This window comes from Perna viridis, chromosome 8, assembly GCF_037379345.1.
Source record: "Perna viridis isolate PV_CMFRI_1.1 ecotype Kerala chromosome 8, ASM3737934v1, whole genome shotgun sequence".
NCBI lineage: Eukaryota > Metazoa > Mollusca > Bivalvia > Mytilida > Mytilidae > Perna > Perna viridis.
In genome coordinates this window covers 32,088,275-32,104,402 of record NC_142452.1, presented here as the reverse complement: position 1 = coordinate 32,104,402, position 16,128 = coordinate 32,088,275, and the positions used below count along the sequence as shown (strand labels likewise).

The following is a 16,128-nucleotide window of genomic DNA, read 5'->3' as shown; positions in this document are numbered from 1 at the left end:
TTTAAATCTGTAAATAATCTTGAAACGCTGAAGTAAAAACATGCTTATTTTTTTCTGATAGCTTTTTGTGTTTTATAGGGATAAGAATCTCAATGGCTAGATGGATCTACCCAGTAACTATTGTATGTTCTTCCTTCTATATAAGGATGACCTTCAATAGCAATAGGTAAGATTTCATACCGCAAGCTCTTACTAACCGCTGCAGACAGGCCTTTCGAAATTCTCTGGAGTTATTCAAATCATACGAATAATATTGCATTAAATCAATCACTTTTTCCCAAGTCTGCAAAATTCTTGCATTTTCTGAGAGGGCTAGCTGCAGCGTCTACAGTGAATATCAAACGTCAGACACTGTACCATAACTTAGTCATACAAGGAACGAAAACTGCTCATTCGTTTTTATTTGTTTTATTTGGGTGTGTGCATTTTTTGTGTTGTTCGTTTTGTTTTACGTGTGTTGTTCCTTGTGTAGTCATGTCATTTGTACTTACACTTGTACATCACTGCCACTTTTATACCACATTTACGCATTCATCATATACAATCGAAATTGGAATTATGTAATTAACAAACGTTTACTAGATGATATGTGCATGCTTATGCTACGTTAATATTTCTGGAATCCATGAGTTGACGATCTCAACGTAAAAAGTAGGTTTGGAAATGTCTGTGGAACTACAATTATTTTGGAATACCGTTAAACTCGGGGAACGTGTACGGAATTAAGTCACCTTACAAGTGTCCAACAGAGAATTCAAGATCAACTTGTAGACAAGTTGAAACAAAATTATCCATCTGCGAAATCATGGTGACATATATGCAACCAAATATCTGGTATGAAGAAACGACAAATCGGCATTCCACCGTTTTTTGAATAATGGTAGTCTCATTACCGATGAGACGGCTAAAGCGGACGAATCTACCGAATTTTTTGTTCTTCAAACAGAACTGAATGACTCTAACGCTCATCGCCCGAACCATATCATTAGTGATAACGAGCTTACCGAAATCGTTATCATTGAAACCGAGGTAGAAGAAGTACTCAAAAACCTTAATACTGGTAAGGCATCTGGCTCTGACCTTGTCAGATCGAGATTTTTAAAGACCGCGTTTTCCGAATTGAAAGGTCCATTATGTAGACTTTTCAACTTATCGCTCTCGAAGTCTTTCTTTCCCACTATGTGGAAAAGAGCTAACGTAACGCCAGTTTTCAAAAACGGGAACGTGCGAGAGGTTAAAAATTATCGGCCTATTTCTTTACTCAGTGTCATATCAAAATGTATGGAACGTTGTGTATACAAGCATGTAAATTTTTACCTGAGAGAAAATCGGATCATCACTCAGCACCAATCTGATTTACGCATGGCGATTCGGCTGTGAATCAATTAATTGACATTTCGAATTCGTTTGGGCAAGCCTTAGATCACGGTAAGGAAGTTCGTGTCGTTTGTTGCGACATATCTAAGGCATTTGATCATTTTTGGTATAGCGGATTATTATTTAAGCTACAACAATATGGACTAAATGGACGCCTATTACGATGGTTTCGTAGTTAATTATCGGACTGCAACGCTTTGCTTTAAACGGTGGTTTTTCTGGTTAGAAACCATTGAGAGCTGGGGTTCCGCAAGGATCTATACTTGGTCCTTTATTATTCCTCATGTTCATAATCGATATCGTTGATGACAATGATGCTTAAATTAAATTATTTGCCGATGACACTAGTCTTTACATAATAGTGGAGACCCCAGACGACGCGGCCATAGCATTGAATAGAGATATTGAAAAAATCCATCAGTGGGCTTCACGGTGGCATGTACGGTTTAATCCTCAAAAGACGGAAGCGATGTTAATATCACGTAAATATGTCAGACAGGTACATCATGCTCTACAGATGAATAATTTCGATCTTCAAGAGATCTTCAATCACAAGCATATAGGGATTTACTTTTCGGACGATGGTTCGTGGCATTATCATATTGATTATATTGTTAAAAAGGCGTATTCGAGGATCAATGTACTTCGGCGTGTACGTTTGGGTCTCGACCGTTTTACTTTGGAAAAGATGCACATGTCATTATTTAACAGACCTATTCTAGAATACGGAGATGTAGTTTGGGACAACGGGTTACAGATTTTGATTGACAAGATCAAAAGTGTTCACATAGAAGCTATGTGTATCGTAATTTGTGGTATAAAATTAACATCGTTATGCAGCCTATATCGAGAAACTGGATGGGAAAAGCTCGCGGATAGAAGGCGAAAGCACAAGCTTGTGATGTTTTATTAGATGATAAATGGTGACACATCCGAATACTTGAGTATCCTTGTACCAGACGCGCGGGTTAGCATCCATGACCGTTTTACTCGTCAATCTAATAACATATCAGAGATACGAACAAGAACATCCTTGTATTCGAATTATTTCCTGGCGTCCACTATTCGATTGTGGAATAACCTTCCGATCGAAACGCGCAAATCCAGATCATTAAATACATTCAAATAGCGTTTAGATGTTTCGAACGAGCGCTGACGGCCAGTATATTATAACATTCATGATATTGGAAGCAGGCCAGGACAGGTACTGCACACCAGATTGCGAATAAACAGTAGTTCACGCAACGAACACCTGTTTAAATTAAACTCGGAGATCATTCCGGTTCACCAAATGTTTTATAATACTTTTTTTATTTATTCATTTGTTTGTTTATTTTGGTCAATTGCTTTACTGTTATTTAATATTCAACATCGCATTTTCAAAAATGTTTCCATTGACAGTTTGCAGAAAGCGGAAACATGCTTAAGTGATATGTCATGATTAATAAACATTAGAGTTACTTTCTTTCATCTAAAATAATACAGTTTACGTAATAACAGAAATTCGAGCGTGATTTGTACCTTAAATCATTCTTCATCAGTAACTTAGGAACAACACTAAATTAAACTTGACACTTTTAATTCAGATTTCTAGGACATTTAAAAAATCATCGGATAATTTAGTGGATAAAAATTAACAAGTCCTTACGACTGTCATCATACATTATTGTGTATCTGATAAAACAAAAATTGTAGAGGAAGAGGCCCATTACGGGTACACAAAACAATTACAAGAAAGCAGAAACTCTTAAAATAATATAATCCTGATACAAACATAAACATGTCTGATCACTAGGATTGAAAAGGTGTAGAATTAGAGTAAGAATTTCAAAGGATTTTTGTTTAATTATTGTCACTTTCCTATCATTTCTGGCAACATTCCTTCAGCACCTGCATATCATAATTTATAAGTAATGCAAGAGATTGTCGTAATTATGCAGACTGTGTCGCGCTACAATTGATTCGATTAGGCTTCTGTAACATGGTTTTGTTGCTACAAGATTGACGTCATCGCTAGAGAAGTTTTATGGTAGTCATCGGGAAATCGTTGACCGTTACGGCGTATCTTTCTGCACCATGAAAACTATTTGTTCAACGTGTCATAATATGCATTTCCTATTTTATCTATTAGACTTTACTTTTTATGAGCAACTCGGCGGGTGCTTCTAAAAAATTAGAAATTGTTTACCCTACCGATTCACTTGGTCCATGCTCCTAGTTTTCTTTATTGGAGTCCGAATAGCTCATTACCTTTTGTTGCTTTATATGTATTAACCGGAGATTTTATGTTCTTTTTTGTGAGAATCTGTTTCCCATGTCTGGTATTTGTCCCTTGATTACATCATTTTGATTTCCGATAGAATCTCGGCTATTCCAATCCATTTTGGAAGAGTCGCAAACCAACAGTGGTACGATTTATGTAAGTGTATCTTAATGAATTGTATCTTTCACATTTATACGCATTTTCTATAAGTCGAGCATTGTTATCTCATGAACTTCATTATATTCATCTAATAATATATTCAATTATACATACTACTTATTCTGTTTTTATGTTTAGTCGAACTCTCGAATCGATAATGTTTGTTTATATGCTCATGCTATCTTGGTTATTTCGTGTTCTTTTATGTCTGCTGTTATCCTTGTCTTGTCGTTATCCTTGTATTATATTCTTTTGATGTCCGTTCGAATATCCCGGTTCCCTTGTTTTCCCGTTCATTCAAAAATATGATGTAGTGTCTGGCGGACTTATTTGCGATCCTAATATGAATGACCTGAGACGTTTTTATGTTGATTAAATCTGTCAAAAATCAATAGTGGTAAGTATCTAAGATGTCAAACCTTAGTGATCAATTTCCTTATAGTGTAAATATAATGTCCATATTTCTAATCTTTATTGCCAAAATACTTAAGAACTGTTAATATTTTGCAATATTTAAAATTTATCTGAAAAACAACTGTGCTCGAGCTATCATGATCATGACTTTCGTTATGCAGGATCGGTCGTGAGGAATATATCGCCGTTTATGGATTGCCATTGTGTATGATTTTTAATTAACCAATGCTGGTGTCACGATTTTCCTCCAAAACGCATCATTTTGTACGACTGAATATTTACTAGCATGATTATAATAAAAAAACGGAAAATTACACATAATACAAAAAAATCATAAATGAAATAGCATAAAATATCATTTACAACGGGCGCCTGTTGCGCATAAATAACGATACAAAATTCTTTCGAAATTCATATGTACAGTAACCCTGCTAAGGAACAGATGAAATAATCTCTTCTTTCTAATTTAACAATTTTCAATTATCTCAAATATTTTGAAAAATTGTTTGAAGTACTAAAACACTTAAAGCAACAGAAAGATATGTAATGATTTTTTGTACTTCTGGTATGGCAAAAGCAGATTTTATCCAATGAAATTAAAAGTAAAAGTCTGACTTGAATTACTTCTACAATGAATTGTAATGAATATACGATTACCAAACAGCAAATAACTCGAATATTCAAGCCCTTTCCGTCTCCGATTCTCTCCACCCGAATGGAGCAATCGTAAATCGACGGAATTACACGACTGTCATTAATCGGGTTAAACAGCAAAGTACAAATTTTTGTCTAAATGTTATTTTGTGAATAATCAATACTGCAAAAATGGAAAATCATCAATTTCACAAAAGGATGAGGGTCAATAAAACCTTGTTCTGCCAATTGAAATAAATGGCCAAAAATGTCCCCACATGTATTTGATATTACAAAGTTAATATATGCAATACGTTTGTTCAAGTTTAGGCATTTTTGTGTGTAAAAAATCATGTTGCTTTAGTTTCTTGTATATAAAGAAATTTTTCCAACGTTTTTTTCGTATTTAGCGTACACCTACACATACGCCAAAAAAAAAAAACATGTAGACACTTAAAATACCCGTATTTATATCAAAACTGTTACCTGATGAAGTACATTGATGCACTGCTTAGGAGGAGCATATATGTACAAGTTTATTCTTTACGTTCAGGTGTAAATATAATTTTAAATAACCTACATGTAGTTTTAGTATTTGCTAAGATAGGTCTAATATAAGCGGTCCGGTCGTCCATATAGATGCATTAATATCAACCTTTCCCACATTAATTTACTACTATTCGTAATCATAAATTCTAATGAAAAAGTTTTTTTTATATTTTTCATTCATGTATTTTTAAAAGAGTAATCAAGGCAACCAAGCGGAATCAAAAGAATGTAATCCAGGGACAAAGACCAGACTTGAAAAACAGACATACACAACAAAAAACATAAAGTAACTAAAATCAAACATACAAAGTAACAGAAGTAAATGAGCAATTCGGACTCCACTAAAACCTGGGAGCATGGACCAGGTGCACCGATAGGGTAAGCGTCCTCTGCTTTTCTAGAAACACCCGCCGAGTTGCTCATAAAAAGTCAAGTCCGGGGTAGAGAAACAAGGAAAGGAAAACTATGACCCGTTGAATACATCAGTTTTCATGGTGCTGATGGATACACCATAACGATCCACGAGTTCATAATGACGACCATAAAACTTCTGTAGTGATGACTTCAATCTTGTAGCAACATAACCCTGTTCCAGAAGCCTATTTGTTAGAGTTCTAGCGCGATACAAAAAGTCTGCGTAGTTTCGACAAGCTCTGGCATAACGTATGAGTTGTGATATGAACACTCCATACGCAGGAGCCGAAGGGATGTTGCCACATATGAAAGGAAAGTTAACAATTCTGAATGAAAAGTCTTCACGTTTGTCGTAGAGTTTGTAAATAGTTTTCCTTTACCATCGATTTCTAAGTGTAGGTCAAGATATGAGGCTGACTTCACAATGTCTGTAGTATCCTTTATCTCAAGTTCTTTTTGGTAGATGCGATGTATCAAATCCCCGATATTTGGATTGTTTAAAGATAATGCGTCATCTATATAGCGGACACTGAGATTGAAGGATCTAGCCAAACGATATTCTTTCTTTCTGATCAGATCAGCTATAAAGTCAGCCTCATAAGAGTGAAGGAATAGGTCAGCAAGTAAAGGAGCACAATTTGTTCCCATTGGAATGCCGACCGTTTGTTGAAAAACACGTCCTCCACACTGGACAAATATGTTGTCGATTAAAAATTCCAGCATTTTGTAAACATCTTCCTCTGTATATTTGGAAGATGATTTGGAATTATTTCTTACAAAGTATGAGGAATCTCTACCAAGAACTATATATTTGTATCTAGGTGTACCATTTTTTTTTTTGGAAAAAAACAACGATGTATAATGTTTTTAAGTCGGGATTTTAACTGAGTATGGGGAATAGAAGTATACAGTGTTAAAAAATCATAGGTTTTAATGCTATTATATTCAGATAATAGTCTTGAACTGATTTTCTCCAAAAGATCTTTCGAATTTTTCAGGATCCACATTGAATTAATGCCACTACGGGAGTAACAAGTGTTGTGGTAGGACTGTAGACCCTCTTCGACAGTTGTGAGTATAGAAGTTAAAAGTTTTGAAAGAGGTTTGGTGGTACATTTTGCAGATCCAGCTATGAAACGTTGCCTGTATGGATTCTTGTGGAGTTTACGAATCCAGTACATAGACGGTAAATCACAATCATCGTCCTTAGTAGAGAGACCAAACGACGATAGCACAGATTTATGGTTTGCCACATTCTCTTCTTTGGAGAGAGCGGTAGCAGTGTAGGTCCTATCACTGCTATTATTTTCTACGTCTTCCTCTGATAACACAGATTGGATATAAAACGTTTTGCAGACAAAACCAATGTTGTTTTGAGCTTTGTCTGCTGGTACGACAACATACTTGTCATGTATAGTAGACAATGTTTTTGCTACATCGGGGTCTTTTAAAACTGATGTAGCCTTGGCACTCATTGACCTACTTAAAACCTTCATTCTTTCAAAATTAAAGACCTCACGGCCTTTAACCACTCATACAGAGAATCAATGTCTTCTTGTTCTCGTTTTATCCATTTTCTTGCATAGTCCTCGACGGCATCCATAAGAACTTTAAAGTTATAATTCCAATTTATAGAGCGTGGTTCACAGTACTTGGGACCTTTAGAAAGGATATTACGCAGAGATTCGTTTTCGATAATGGTTAAATCTCCCGTAACGACGTGACCAGAAGGACCATATTAAAACTTCGCAATTATTATAGGAATTGTTGATTTAATTAGAAGTAATGATGAGTTTATCAACAATGATTGTGCATGTACGTGCTTATCATGTTCAGTTATTGTTCTCAGAAAACATTTAACACATTGCGCAGGGATCTCTCTGTTGGTCTGTCTGTCATACAGTGTTACCATATAGTCGAGGAAGTAACGGTAACACATGATTTCCTCATCGCTGTTGATTATGTTTTCTGCGGAATGTACTCTGACATTCGATGATCACCGAATTTTATACTATGGCTATTGATGCCATTAACAAAATGCAAAATTTCTTTTTATTCCATTCAATAGAGTTTTGTTTAAAGTTATATGCATATGAATTTCATATTGAGATATCATATTGAGATATAATTAACGGAAGTGGAACATTTTCTGATGTGTAGTATGAAATTTTGCGTTCTATTTATGGAAGAATAATCAAGGGAACCAAGGTTATAGCGGTAATCAAAAGAATGTAATCCAGGGACAAATACATAAAGTAACTAAAATCATACATCATACCAGATGTGAGTGTGCGAAGATTCCCATCTGGGGACATCACATACTTACAAGACAACAGAGTGTCCGATCTGCTGTCAGGTTCGGACCTTGTTATACTGGGCGACGTCCGACACCATTTTCCCACGGCACCAACCGCATAACCGCCCGAAGAGCAGTACGCTTACCATTACGCAACCATTTACCCTCACAAAAAGATGTTTAGAAAACTATTTAGTGGCTGCAAAGTAGACAAACGATGACAAAAAATGAGCTGGTTCTTGTTAAACATAATTTTTGTCTGCTAGTTAAATTTACCAACCATTTTTTTCAATGTTTGATTGGAAAAGATGTTTTATTAAATTGTTGACGGTATTCAGCATACATGGAGATACTATAAACTATACCTGAAGTTAAAGCAAAAAAAAAAGCACATTTTCATGACATATAAATTAACATATATTGTTCACATTAAATTCAATATCATCGTGAATTATATATTTTTATTTTTTGGAACGCTCGAAGCGTTTCCGATACATTTTTTTTTAAATGTCAATATAAAGTTTGAACAATTAATATGAAGATATATATGATTTTATAAAAACTGGTAAAAAAATAAAACCCAAAGAGAGTATTAATCATGTATTCCTACATTGTTTAAATTTCAATAAATCTAAATTATATGAGCCAACATATCGTTTTATTGTGACAACATGCTTAAATCATCCTTAATTTTATGTCAAGCAACTCCATCTATGATCCTTATACAATGACACATTTATTAGTTCTTATTAGATTCAAGAAATATCATTACAAAATTCAGTGAAAAAAAATGAGTTATTCGAATTGCACAATTAGTCAAAGGAAGGTAAAACTAATTGATATTTATAATTTCTAAGCTGAATTTATAGCTTATCGATTATACGTAAATACAATACTTACTATTCCAGTGAGGTAAAACATAAGAAATATTGCAATTTGAACATCAATATAAGCGATATACAATACCGAAAATGGTTCTAATTTAAATTTCAGAAGTCATTTTTTTCATTAGTTATGTGGACAAAAAAGTATAAAGAACATAACAAAACATATATTTGTATCTAGGTGTACCGTATTTTTAGAGTAGCAACGATGTGTAAGGTTTTTGAGTGGGGATTTTAATTGAGTATGGGGGAATAGAAGTATTATGAGTTGAAAAACTATGGGATATTGTATTCTAATAATAATAAGGAATTGAGGGTTTCCAGAAGATCTTTCGAATTATTCAGGATATTTATGAGTATAAAAGTTAAAAATCATGAAAGAGTTTTGGTGGTACATGCAATTACGTTCAGAATATTATAATTATATTTTTTCCAAACTCCTTCATATCCATGAAAGGTTTATCTTACTGTATTTGTGTGATAAAATGTAATAAAAGTTTAATATGACATTGGTAAATAAAAATCATTGAGTCGGTTAGTATGGCTACTTGTGGACTGTTGCTTCTGTGAGCTGGCTAAATAAAGATCCGGCTAAGTGTGTCGCACTTTTACAAAGCAGTGTCTGTAGGATTGTCAATCGTTCTAGTCCTGGAATGTATGCAATATCTGTCATAGGACATTAATTAATAATTAATAATTAATCAATCAAATCAAGACATTTCAACAAAAACATGTGGTAACTTCTCATAAGTTAAGTAATGGAATAATATAAATTCAGTGACGGTGCAAGCCGGAAACATCTATCCTATTTACAACCACATTTGATAAGTTGAAATTATTTTATAGCTAATGAAATAAGACAATGTTTGTAAAATTTAATTTGATCCACCCATCAACATATCTTTTTTGTGCATTTGTGAGCTTACTCTAAACTGCCCTTAAAAGATATATTTCCGATATCATGATTTATTGAGAAAAATCTTCAGTTTCTGGCTAACAGACTATGGACGATTGATTTTCATAATGCTATCAATATATTGTCTGTACTGTTTTGACTACTGTTTAACCAAATTTTACCTATAAGTGACAATTTTACGCTGCCTGTTTTATGTCGCAATATAACAAAAACAATTAACCGTAATGGATTCAGAAGAATTAATGGGCTTTAAAGTCTGGTTAACACACTCTTTTTATCTGAAATACCTGCAATAATAATTAAATTGTACGAGTATATTGTCTAAACGCATGATACTCTCATTCTAGCGAAAAAAAGAAGGAAAAAAAAACAAAACGACCGATGCGGTTAATGACTGTTGGTTGTATTGTGGGATAAATACAGGTTAAGCACGTGTTAACAGAAATTGACAATGCATAGTGGAGATTTGCACTGCCATGGACAAAGAACGTGGTTTCATGATGACAATTTTCACAATTGGTTAATTTGGCTTCTCTTGGGTTTATGTTAAAAGTCATTTGATATTTCATTACCTTGACATTTTAAGATAGTGTATTACTGGGTAAGCAGGAAGCGAGGTAACTTAAAGATCTTTAATCACAATATACGTATATACATATTTTTTTCAATTTGCCTTCTTTCTTTTTGGTAGTTTGTTTGTTTGAACTCGATTAAGTACCTGTCAACATAAAGTTCAGACACTGCCAATGGTGAAGTGATTCATTGTATGGAAAAAAAAATACCAAACATTTTTTTTTCAGTCTATATATGTTATATTTTAACATAACAATAATCATATCTGTACTCACATCTCATTTTTTAACACAAAATGATACATTAATCTCCCACTACAATCAACCAAATCAAAGAAAATAAAAAAATAAAACAATTCGGAAGGTTTTTAAATATATATGAATCACTTCCTTTCTGATTTTGATAAAGACTGCTACTTAATAAGACCGAAGTTTTATATCTGATATGAAATGGTAGATTTTGGTCTTAATCTTGTGAAGAATTGTCTTGATTAAATCGCCCCGTGCGGGTCCAGGTGTCAAAAGAATAAGCCTGCAGCATCAATAAACTTGTCGTCAAAGGCGATTGAATAGTGCTCAGATCCCTGTTATTGTAATCCTATATGCTAACGAAGGGAGCGTTTATATTCCGTACAAACATTTCTTTGTTTTAATTGCTTTTGCAAATTTGTATCATTTATTTACATTGATAACCACCCTTATGTTTTGCATTAATGGTTCAGTCTCGAGAAGTGGACATTAAAAAGTTAGATTTTACCTTTGAAAAGTGTGATATGGCTTTAAAGTATATGTTTTTAAACGACACGAAGGTTTTTTTATTATTGAATTCAATTTAATTTTGTATAGATCTTTCATAATTTGATGACCTTATTTCCGATTTAATTTATCCAATGCCACAAACCAGTTTGTAAATGGGTGTTGTCAATAACTAACCGTACATTTTCAAACGGTTGATTTCAATAGCAAATATTTGAATTGGTTCAGTTTTATATCCCAGTGTATGTTTGTCCTATTTGTGAGAAAGAAATTTAAGCATCATAATGAAGCGTTTTATATTATGTCTTCTGTTCGGAATTTGCTTTGGGTTTGCAACGAAGAAAAATCTCAACCAAAATGAAGGAGGAATACATCTAAAGAAGATAGAACAAGGTAAAATACATTTTTTTAAATCCACAAAGCAAATTAGGCTTTAAAAGTATTTAAAATGATTTACTCTGCAAAAGCCTTTTTTTTCAAATATCGATCCATTGATATTAGCAGTCATGTAACTGTTCAAGTTTAAAAGCCTCCCTCCTGGTGCATTACTTTGTTACAATATATATATTTTTGAACGACGTGTTATTATTTTCTTCTGTTAATTTTGGTTGGAAGCTCTTTTCATTTAATATAGTTTAGTTTAGCTCTTATTTTTCCTTTATTGTTTAAAAGGGGTTTTACGCTTCCAAAAGAGTTTGAAATTGTTTCATTTTTTCGTTAAATTCAAGAACAAATTGTAATAAACTACTATTGGAAATGTTTTAATTAATATCATGACAGCAAAGTTACACCAAACAACGAAATGACGAAATTAGGCATATCTCAGAGTACTTTGTTTAATTTCATAATTGAAGAGAAGGAGGTATTTTTTTTCTGGAAACAACCTTACATTGGATTTCATACTTTAACTCATAAGAATGTTGTAAATGCCAGACTTATAGTTAATTACCCTTTATGATGGTAGATATATGGAATATAGGTTATTTCCATACTGTAGTCTTTCCTATTGTGATGTAATAATAATAGAATAATTAGTTGGAAAAAATGAATAACCCAAATATGATCAGGAACGCCGTAGAACACCTAGATTTAACGGGTATGCTGAACTTAATACGCGCACGAGTTAAATATTAATTCGTTCGTGCATGATCATATTTTGGATAAACGCAATAAGCAATTGACTTATTATATAAATATTATATAAAGTTCCTCCATTATTCGATGCATTTTCATCATAAATTCAAAATTTTGTAAATAGTGTATTAATATTTGGTAAATTTTGGTGGGAGTAGTGCGAGAGACAAATTACCGAATTTATTTCACAGTGTGATTTGTCGAAATTTTGTTCACACTGGGAACATTTGGTAAATCACTGTTATCTATATGATATTTTGTCATACTATTTGTAACTGTAAACATATCATTTTGGTTACTTGAATGCTCTTTATTAGGGTTCATTCCCTTCGTCTTACCGTTATCCCTGGATTATGTTTTTATTTAAACTATTTGAATCCTGGTTTCCTTCATGCATGTAAGACTGTGCATGACCTGATATTTACTATTGTCTCATTGTCAAACGAAACTTATTAACATAAGAAGATGTATAACGTGAACGGAAGATATCTAATTATGGTCTTTAAAAAAATCTGCAACATTTCAACCTCTGCACATTTTTTCTAACATGTTAGTACATCAACAAATCAATAATAAAATAACAATGAAGGATACAGCATACCCATTTAAGTGGGTAAACTTGTGAAATGTGCACTAAAATGCTTTTATACAAAAAATAAATAAAAAAAAAACCTTTGCTTTTTTTTTTACTTTAAATATGTTTGTACACATTCAAGCTGCAATTATTGACATCTGCTATCGCTTTGTTCTAGGCCATTTTGCTTGCTGTATAATTTTGCATTTGAACAAGCTGTGTCGGATTGACTTACTAGGCATACTTTAAATGTTTTAACGGTTTATCAAATAAGCGGACTGGCTTATCTGTAAATATTATACTAACTCTTAAATAACTTCGCAAAATTCGTTATGCAAACAAGGTTTAAGTAAGAGCACTCTAAATACCATAATTATTTACAAAAGTGATGAATATCTTCTTGTCGTCGTCAATTGTTTTAAAAAGTGACATTTCTCAACATTTATTTTGTTAATGCATAATATGTTTGTTCCCATTAATTTCTGATTCATAAAGTCCATACCTAATTCAACATCTAATCATATAAATGCCATCTTATCGTGTGTGTCCCAGACCAACTATGAAATAATCAAAATACTACGTTCAAAGAAACCAAAGGGAAACCCGGAATCCACTAAATACTAGATGCATGGACCAGTTGCACCAGTACAGTAAGAATCCTCTGCTTTCTAGAAACACCCACCGAGTTGCCCAAGTAAACATATTACATGTATTTGCTAATTGGACATTCCGTAACAAAATTTGAGCATCTCTGATTTTTCAAAGGTTGCCACGGAGACCTGTATCCACTGTCAGTTTGCCATTACTATACAGATTATTGTTACATTACTGATATTAATTATCTATGCTGTGAGACCTGCCAAAGTACAAAGAAGACTCTGCGGGAGAGCAAAGGTAAATATTAGTTATAAAAGAGAACCAAACCTAGAAAAAATCAAATCGAATCAAAACTTAATCAAAAAGTAATCCAATATGGTCTGTAAGTCTCGCTCATGTTTCTATTTTAATTTAGAAATCTGAAGACCGATCTGCATTTTATTGTTTACTTCCAGGATCTTGAAACGCTGTGTTACGATTCAAATCTTCTATTTATTGCTTTTTCCTAACACTTGTATCATATAAAACATAGATATCTGTCATTTTTTATCGACATTTTTACACAATTTGAAACTGAACCCATAGCTCTGTCAATGATAAATCTCCATGCATTAGAATGGTAGACAAGCACCTATTCTTGTGCAATCACGGAGAGTCACATGTCGAGTTACAAACCCTATGATAACGACTAGACTTGAAAAGTAGATACACACAACAAACTTATCAAAATAGCACACACATAGATACAAATCAGCGCTTAATGTTTATTAAAACTATAAGCATAGTACCGGCACAGTGGTAGATGAGAGTCCTAAGCTTTTCTGGAAACATCTATCAAAATTTGTCGACCCCATTGTCCTTGTGTCCTATCCCTTTTTCATTTCATCATCATTTCATGTTTATTTTATCATCAATTCATCAAGTCCCTTTGACAAATAACAAACAAATATTAACAGTCACACAAATATAAAACAAAATACAGGTACACTAAAAACTCTTGAAATATGGAAAAGCTCATTAATATATTTTGAAAATCATAAATGTATAATTGCTTCTTTGCTTTTGACGAAAGGCTATATTAAAAGTTGCATATTAGCATATAAAAGAATAATGGTTCGTTATACGTAATGCTTTTACATTAAAAGTATTAGTACGCACAAATAGCAATCATTTTCCGAAAAAGTCGTTATAGTGTATAATAGAATGTGAATTTAGGAATTACTATTCTACATGAATGTTTTGTTGTGATGTCGCTACTTACGATTAACACGATACCCTGACGACTTTTTCGGGAAATCGACACCACTGGTAAAAAACATATATTGATTTCGTTTTTTTTTTTAATTCCTTTGAACCTGGATGGTGATTTTATTTTCAGAGAAATATCGATTACTGAATATTCTGAGGAGGTTCGTCGAGAAGGAAGATGACATGTAGATTGAAATGCTTTTTCATTGTTTGATTTAAACTTTCAAATTAGTTTTTTTTCCAATGTTGTACACGACATTGAGCTAGAATTCAGCATTTGTTACATTTTTGAGTGTTTTGGTGATGTTTCCAAATTAATGTCATTTAAAAGTCACGTTGATTTCTTTGCTTGTTTGTGCTGCTTGTACTGATTCAATGTTTTGCTTCATCACCATCATCGTTTTCCAAAATTATAACTTACCGATGATCTATTGCATGAATTTAACAATACTTTCAAGCACCTTGATAATATTGTGGCCGTAAGTAATCCTTACTTCGAGAACAATGTTCAAGATATCAACCCAAAAGATCTTAAGCTGACCAAGTCTAACACTAACAATACGCATAGACTTTTTCTTGTTTAAGATATTGCATTCGAAAATGGAAACCTTCAAACTAAAGTTGATGACAAATAAGATGAGTGTGATTTTCATATAGTATATTTTCCATTCCCAAATGTTGATATTCCTGAAGCACCCTCTTATAGTATTTAATTTTCACAACTGGTCCGCTTGCCTTGTATTTGTAATAAAGTGTTAGATTTTAATGACCGCAATGAATTCCTCATGGAAAAACGTTTGCACCAGGGGTATTGATATCACAAACTTCTAAAAAACATTTAGTTATTTTACCGTTACAAAACTTTGATACAAATATATAATAGCACTTGCAGGTTTTTATTTAAAAATGGTATTTTCCATCCTGTTTTTTTCCGAATTTCAGACTATAAAAACATTTTTCAGTTTTTCGACTGCCCTTACAGGTTTATTCGTACAGGATACGGTTTTCAAAATATTGTCTATTCTTATTTTGCACTACATCGAATCTTGCCTCTTTAGCAGTAGACGTTACTACCTTAAATACAGCCCACTGCAATGGCAGTGACCGATCATTCCTAATACTGGTAGTTTTTATGGTATTTTCTTTCTTTAATATGTGATTAGCCCTCAATAACTTCGAGTTTTCTTCAAGTAAAAATTTCATTGGTCTATGTGGCTTATATTGAGGAATGATATGTATTATTTTATGAATTTAATGGTGTGTTTGTTTGTTGGTTCGAATTAATATTTGACTTTACATGACAGGGAAATGGAAAGGCCTTATGAATCTAGTTTAAATCCAG

General features: G+C 33.1%; 1 long non-coding RNA gene across 1 annotated transcript; it reads left to right on the top strand.

Moving 5' to 3' along the window:
- The first annotated feature begins 11,433 nt into the window (after positions 1–11,433).
- On the top strand, positions 11,434–15,126 carry LOC148610256 (uncharacterized). Its single transcript, XR_015914526.1, has 3 exons — positions 11,434–11,626; positions 13,707–13,835; positions 14,917–15,126. It is a non-coding gene; the product is annotated as an uncharacterized LOC148610256 (long non-coding RNA).
- The last annotated feature ends 1,002 nt before the right edge of the window (positions 15,127–16,128 follow it).